Raw genomic sequence first — 8156 nt, forward strand, 5'->3', positions numbered from 1 at the left:
ATGGAACCATTTCGACAAAAAAGGTTCTTCTATGGCATCGAAGCGTCTTTATTTTTAAGAGTGTATGTTTCTGAATGTTTTGAGTCAGGTGCATGAAGAGTTGCACTTTCAGTTCTATAAAGTCAGGCTATGTGTTACATCAGCTCATCTCATATTTGAACCCATTCATCTTGTGGAATTATTTCCTAATTCCTTTACCAGCTGAAGGTGCTCGGGTTTGACCTGCTGTTTTGCAACTGAAAGCTTAATTTAGCAGTTTATCAAAGTGGATTGTGTTGTCCTGAGACCTGAGCCTCTCCGCCTGTCCTCAGACCAGCATCTCCCACTTCATTCGTCTCCAGACCATCACTCTGATAACACACTTCAGTATCTGAAAGAGCTGTAAACTTGTTGAAAGACACAAATATTCTAAAGCGTCCCAAAGATTTACATTGCTTCAATTTACGAGGCAACCGTTTGAACAATTTATATATTTCAAACCTCACTGTGGGAATTTGGTCAAATATTTAGCTGTGCTTGTTAAAGGGATAGTTCACCGTGAATAAGAATCCTTTATTCATCCTCATGTCTTGTCAAACCTGTTTGACTTTCTTTCTTCTTCAGAGTAAAGAAGAAGATATTTTGAAGAATGTTGCTAACCAAACAACACCGAACCCATTCACTTCCATTGTGTGAACACAAAACCACTGAGACATTTCTCAAAATATTTTTTTTGAGATATCTTTGCGTTTCACTGATGAAAGAGTCACATACAGGTTTGAACGGCACAAGGGTGAATAAATGAAAGAGAGAACTTGTATTTTTGGCCTTTAATGTATGCAGAAACATTTGCCTTCAAAATCACAGGCTTTTTACCACCATCAAACCTCCGGAAAGTTTTCAGTAATTCACTGCCAATCAGCCTGTGATGAGTGTAGCAGTCAATCTGACTTAAGCACGGTCAAACGCAATTAACTCTGTTTATCCCTCAGCTCACTTTCAGCGTCTGCGCAAGTGACGGTTATTGGTAGAACTTGGAAAATTGAGGTTACCGTACAGTTGCAGTTCAAGAAGTGAAGTCCCGACAAACTTGAAAAAAAGGTTTCCGCTAATCAAATGCAAGACTGCAAAAGCAAAGCAAAGCATCCTGACCAGACGACACACACACGCACACACACACACACACACACACACACACACACACACACACACACACACACACACACACACACACACACACACACGCACACACACACGCACACACGCACACACACGCACGCACACACACACGCACACACACACACACACACAGTGGATTCGTTCTGCAGCTCTTGATTTGTGGCTGTGTTTGAAAGCAGATCTGCTCCGTCTGACCTGTGTTAGCAGAAGAGAAAATCAATGCACTGATTTGAAGACGTGATCGAGTTTCTGATTAAACCCACATAACAGACACACAATCCTCATCATCACAGCGGCAAAGATTCCCAGAATTCCCTTCTATCAGGCGTCGGTGACATCACAGAGCCTGATTCCTGGATGTAAAAAATCTAAGAAATGAAAGTGTGATTAATATTTAAACTAAGTATGAGCGAAATGATAAAAATAGAAGAAGCAGAGAGAGAGAGAGAGGCAATAAAAACGATCTTGCTGTGGGCTATTTGTGTTGGTAAGTTAAGTATAACCTCTTCAGCCTCGTCATTCCAGAAAAAAGAACTTCTTTTTTTATGTGGCTCTTCAATGACGAAAAACAAACATGGATGTATTACAAAGGGCAAAGATTCTGTGAGATACGGGTGTAATTAGATTCGCTCCGTTTTTTCAAGGGCTTTTATTAAATTATAGGGAGTTTCAAAAATATTTTTGTAAATCGAATTCCCCTCCGTTCATTTTTGTAAGGAATGGGACACTGATGGCCTTTGATCCTATACGTACAGTATCTAAAAATGAAACACGTCAAGCCACTGGTGACCGTGGTGTCCAGATGAAAATGTCATTGCTCACATGTTGCTCTTTCACAGTTTAGGAGATTTGATGGAGTTCTCAGCTGTTAAAGTATCAACCGTCTCAGATGTTGCTCCTAAAGTTATTTAGGAGAACTAGACAGAGAATCAAATGAGAGTGTGATTGTTGAAACACACGAAGAGTCTGGAGGTGTTAATGAATGTAGATTGTGGAGGTAAAATGTGATGAGAAATGTTCGAGTTCACATTGAGATCTTCACTAATATTGACTTTTGATGGCAGACTTGACAAATCTGAGCTCATTGTTGACATCTCTTCTCAAACTCATTTTTTCAGGAGAAATATCTGAGATGCAGATGAGACTCTCTGCAGAGCAAAAAAATGACATTCGTACTAAGCATTTTTGTCTTGTTTTATAGTTAATTTTTCTCACCCCATTGGCAGAATTTTGTTCTTGTTTTTACCATAAACTTACTTAATTCTTATTTTTTCCTCCTTAAAAAGAGACCAAATATGGTCAAGAAAGTGCATCTTGATTTAAGAATGTAAGAATGTCATTTTTTGCAGTGCAGTCTATTTATCTCACAGATGTTTGGGAGAAATTGTTATAACAAAAAAGAGATCTGTGATTTCTCTTTCTTCAGGGTGTGTCATCATACTTTTACCAAATGCACATGACATTTGTGACACATACTGCACACAATTTTATACAAATATTATGCAAAAGGATGAAGCCCCATGTCCCCTAGTTAAGATCGTCTTGAATCTGTCTTTACATAGATAAGACTTAACCTCGCCAGCCAGACATTTTATTGGCATTAAGGATATCTCTGTGATGGAATGGGGGGAGGTGGAACTGACCTGAACCTGTAGATCTGATTGGATGAAGGTCTAGAGTCTGCGTCCCATCCAGCAAACATCTCTCCATCACCCCGTCTAGATAACCGGACTCTTTTGAACTCCTCCAAGAGTGAGAGGCTCTCCTCCAGAACTCTTATTTGCTGTAACTTTAGAGGGAGTGCTGATCTCTCCGAGGGGTTGAGATAACACAACCGATGGTAAAAGCAATCACGCTGACAAACCCATAAACCTGCTCTGCTGAAGCTCCATTCATCTCTCTACTGATGCTGAGACGCTGCTTGACTTTCAGTTCCCAGAATTCCTCACTGGACAAAACCTTCCAATTGAGACCTGCGTGTGAAGACATTGAAACTCTGTCTATTTACATCTGTTCCCACTCAGAGCTAGGAGAAACTGTACCCTCCATTCTCACCGTCATTACGAGGCCTTTGACAGCTGTGCCGGGAGCCCATCATCCTCATTTCTCTCCGGATTCCTTCATAAACATTTCAGTGTTTGGGTTGCGCACCTTTAACAGGTCCTGGCCGTGTTATTGTAGCCTTTAAATAATAAAGTCACGTTTTACAGTATAAGACATGAGTCTCTGTCAGTCGTTCTGGTCGGCGTGAATGATGGGACGGCACCAGACCAGGTTGGCAGGTCACATCAGAGCATCAGGAAGCGGGCGTTCAGAAATAAGACCCTTCACTGGAGTTTAGGGTGGTCTCACGCACGGAGCACACGCTGCCAGCGCTGTCCCACACCGACTGTGTGCTAATAACCTACGGAAAGAAAAACACCCACGATACATTACCACTTCATACACGTACGCCTGCTCGCGCAAGAAGAAGAATAAACCAGATTCCACACATTATAGGGCACATGTAGACCGCCCTGTCATCTCGCCAGATCTCTGCGTCATTGAGGTGATGTAACACAGAAGAAAAATGACATCTAGAAAATGTGCTGTACCCCAAAATGATATCCTTTATATGAAAGAATCACGGATTAGATCTTAGAAAGTTCTTTCGATGAGATTAAATGGAGAGCAAATGGAAATTTTTGGTGAAGTCTCACGTGTGTCTCACATGTTTCTCCTGAGAAAAAGAAGCAGACATTTTACAAATGTCTCCATTAGAGTTTAGAAGAGATGTTACTAACGTCTGTAATCAAAAGTCAATATGACTCTATATGGTCTCGATATGAACTCAAACATTTCTCATGAACAAGCCCAAATCTCCTGGGTAGGGTTGGACCAGCCATTCGTAATTTCTTTCTTAAATGAGAACGTAAAGTCCACACTAGAGGCTTAGTAACTGCTAGTTTGTAACTAACTCTGTACGTTATTCGCAGCGTTGGGCAAGTTACTCTGAAAAAGTAATTAATTACTAGTTACTAATGACATATTCAATAGTGAATTAGATTACTGTACAAATGACTCTCTCCAAAAAGTATTTCATTACTTATTACTTTCTATATGCTATATCAGCCTTGATTAGTTAAGTGATTCAATATGAAACAGCTCTTTTAATTCATTCAAATAAATAAGATAAAACTACATAACGTAGTGTTATTAACTGACCAAAGTATTACAAATGTGAGAATTATACATTAAAGCACAGATTTTAAAGTTAGACTTTGAATTTTGATGTCAATTCCACTATTGCACACACATATATTACACAAAGTATTTAGTTTAATTACATCAAACGTAACTGTAATTAAATTACAGAAAAAATAAGAGTAATCCCTTACTTTACATTTCCAAGGGAAAAGTAATTTAATTACAGTAACTAATTACTTAGTAACTAGTTACACCCAACACTGGTTATTCGGTTGCACCATTTGGTCTTAAGGCAGGACGTAGCTAATAGTTCGTAAGCTCGCCGTAAGTAAGTTCGTAAGTAATGCGTAGTCGCATGACGTTTACCTTCAAGAGTCCAATAGCAGCCTTTGAATTGGTGAGGAAAAGTTGTGTTGAAATCTTGTGAATTTCAAAACGTTCTTGATTTAAACTTATTTTACATATCAGTAAAAATAAGTTTTTATTAAATAGAATACTGCCTAGTTATGAATAACACAATAGGCATTCAATACTCAAATGAAACAAGATTAATATACAAATACTAATTACAAACAATACAGCATAATAATATCATGTTATACGTGATTTCATTTTACTGCCAACCGCCAATGAAATAAAAAAGATGATTTTATTTTGACATGCACAACACAGGCAGACGGATACACACACGGAGGCGTGCTAGTTCAGTAATTCTGCTATTCAGTTACTCCTGACGGAGGCTTCCGTAAATATTTAGTTTATACGTAACGTCACGCTTCAACTAAGTTGAATTGTGCAACTCAAAAATATTTAGTAGTTCGTAAATTGTAACTTAGTGCCCGTTTAAGTCAAAATTAGGCTAAGTTGTAACTTACGCACAGCTGGTGCAACCGGCCCCTGAGCTCTGAAAGAGAAACGTCTGAGAAATACCATTCTCCTTTGGATCAGATATCCATTTCAGCCTGGCATTTTCTCTTTATTTTGCTGTTAACTGTCTTTTTTCTGTTGATTTTTTCTGCTGTCTGTAAGCCCATCAAAACAGACCTGCAAACCATTTCTGGTAAACAACCCCTGAACTTACCAGCGTTTATAAAGCTTTTCTAACATTCAGTGGATTAGCCGTACAGGAGTCTTGAACACATTTCCCGCTGGGTCACGACTGACATTCGTGTCTGTATTATGAATCTTTTGGGCCTCATCTTTTGGATGATGTCATGTGAGCAGCTCAGACCCCTTTCAGGACATTTTACACTTTTATGGCAGTCTAATTCTTAACGCGACATCTCAACGCAGCGTATGAGTCTGAGCTTTACAAACCTGTCGGTGTCAAACGTTTTACACTCAACACACATGAAGGATTATTTCTCTGCAGCAGGTCACGGTGAAAGAATGTGCTTTCTGGTATTTTTCTTCCCTCTCTCTCTGCAGTCTTCAATAAAAGAAGGGAATTTAAACGTGTCCCGGGACATTCTGGTGCTCTCGGTGTCAAGTCAATAGCAGGGATGGATGTTTTGTTTGTTTTATGAACAGGCACCGTGGCATTTCAAGATTAAGCAGAAGAATTGTGACGTGAGCAGTTTGTCATCATTATTTGCCTGATGGATGAAGATTTTCCGGGTACAGTCTCCATAAACCGTTTTGTGGTTCATTTATATCTCACAGTTCTCTAAATAACTGATATGTAACTGATCATTTAATTACAGTTACTTTGAATGTAATTGAACTAAATACTGTGTAATGTATACAATAGTGGAATTGACATTAAAAGACTAACTTTAAAATGCATGCATTAATGAATCTCTCCCACATTTGTAATACTTGATTCAGTTAATAAGGGTACTTTATGTGGTTATTTATTATTTATTTGAACGTATTATGAGTTGTTTCATGTCTATCCTTTGAATCACTTAACTAGTCGAGGTTGATGTAGGATATAGAAAATAAGTGAATTAAATGCTTTTTGGAGAGAGTAATTTGTACAGTAATCTAATTACACTATTGAATATGTCATTAGTAACTAGTAATTCATTACTTTTTCAGAGTAACTTACCCAACACTGCATATTACAAATTATTTTATGTTATAGGCCTATGTATTAGAAACACTGTAAATCACCCAAAGGTGTGCTGCTGGTTGCCATTATAAATATTTAAAGAGTTTCTTTGCAAAAACAGATCTCTGAACTCTGTTTTTACATTTGTTATGATGTTTTTAAATGTTTTTATTATGTTATCTTGTTTTATTGTGTTAGTTAGCTTAGAGTTATCAAACAACCCATCTGCAGTTTTATTGATATTGCTTGGAATGCACAATAAAAAAACATGATTTTTGAACATTTTTTCAACAATTGTGTTATCTGTTTTTGCAAAAAAACCTCATAATTGCATTCTTTTTTTTACAGATCTGAATGCACCCGTAAGGCCAGTCACTATACATTTCAGTGTCACGTTATACTGTAAATAATGTCAAATGCAGTGTCTGTGCTGTTACTTTTATAAACTCGTTTTTTAACAAGTTGACCATGTTAAGCATGAGAAGCCTGCACGTTCAACAATGTAAAGAAGTCAGAATGCATGACATAGTATGTTAGCTCCACTTTAACATATTTTAAACATGTGATGTTTAAAACCTGTCGCCCAGCACACAGATTTTCAGCATCATGACTTACATCAGTAAAGAATACGTGTAAGTAGCGTTTAAACTGCGGCAGGAGGTTTGTGTTCACAGCTGTGTGTTTGAGGTGCAGGTGGGAAACCCGGAGAGACTTCAGATGAATGACGGGCTTCTCCAGGTAGGCGCAAGCTTTTTTTAACGAGGGGGATAATCTAAATGCTTCCTAATCTATTTACAAATGATGTTTGCCCTTATTTGTGGAGAACCTAATTACCCTTTTCTGAAAATAGAGCTGATGTCAAACTCAGGTCCGACCACACCATTTTCCAGAAAATAAGCATCCTGTTTCAGACCAGCGGGTCCAGAGAAAAGCAAACCAAAGGAAGGAATCGCTTTACAGCTGCAGGCAGGGCGGCCGATCTCCAGAGACACGCGGTCCTGCTGGCGTAGCTGCTTATGAAATAAATATTCACTTAACGTCGGATGTACAAGATCTCAAGATCTTTCTCAGTAGACTGAACTGAAGAGATGACAGACGAGCGGATTGTGATTTGTTAAAGAGATAGTACAAACAAAACAGTTCTGTCAGTTATACACCCTTGTGTGGTTGTAAATCTGTATGTGGGCTTTTCTTTAGTGGAACATAAAAGAAGATATTTTGAGAAATGTCTTGGTGGTTTTGTGTTCATACGACGGAAGTCAATGGGGTTCAGTGTTGTTTGATTATCAACATTCTTCAAAATATCAGGTTCTGAATGGCATGAGGATGAAAAAATGATTAAACTATTCATTTTTTAGAATATTAGTTCTGTGGCCTGTAAAAAACAGGACTCTAAATTTGTCAATAAACACTTTTGTCAAAAGCAAACATGTGTAACGTTTAGGCCTTGTTTCTATAGTATAATCCAATTCCTTTTGAATTATTTTCTGTGCATAACATTCTCAATGCTGTCAACAGATCTTAACTTTCACCAAACACACAACATTCCTTTTAAAACGTGAATCCATAAAAGCATCTATACGGTCATCTCTGTGGTCTCAGATCTGTTGGTCATACATCAGAGTCCAACACTCCCCTGATAGCGGTCAGAAGATCAGAGATGCTCTCAAGCACACTTCAAAGGGTTAACCTGATCCCTGGGATTTGCTAAAGCACATGAGGTTAACACACAGCGCTCCGCGACAGCTCCCTGACACGG

Source organism: Triplophysa rosa, linkage group LG16 (assembly GCF_024868665.1).
Source record: "Triplophysa rosa linkage group LG16, Trosa_1v2, whole genome shotgun sequence".
NCBI lineage: Eukaryota > Metazoa > Chordata > Actinopteri > Cypriniformes > Nemacheilidae > Triplophysa > Triplophysa rosa.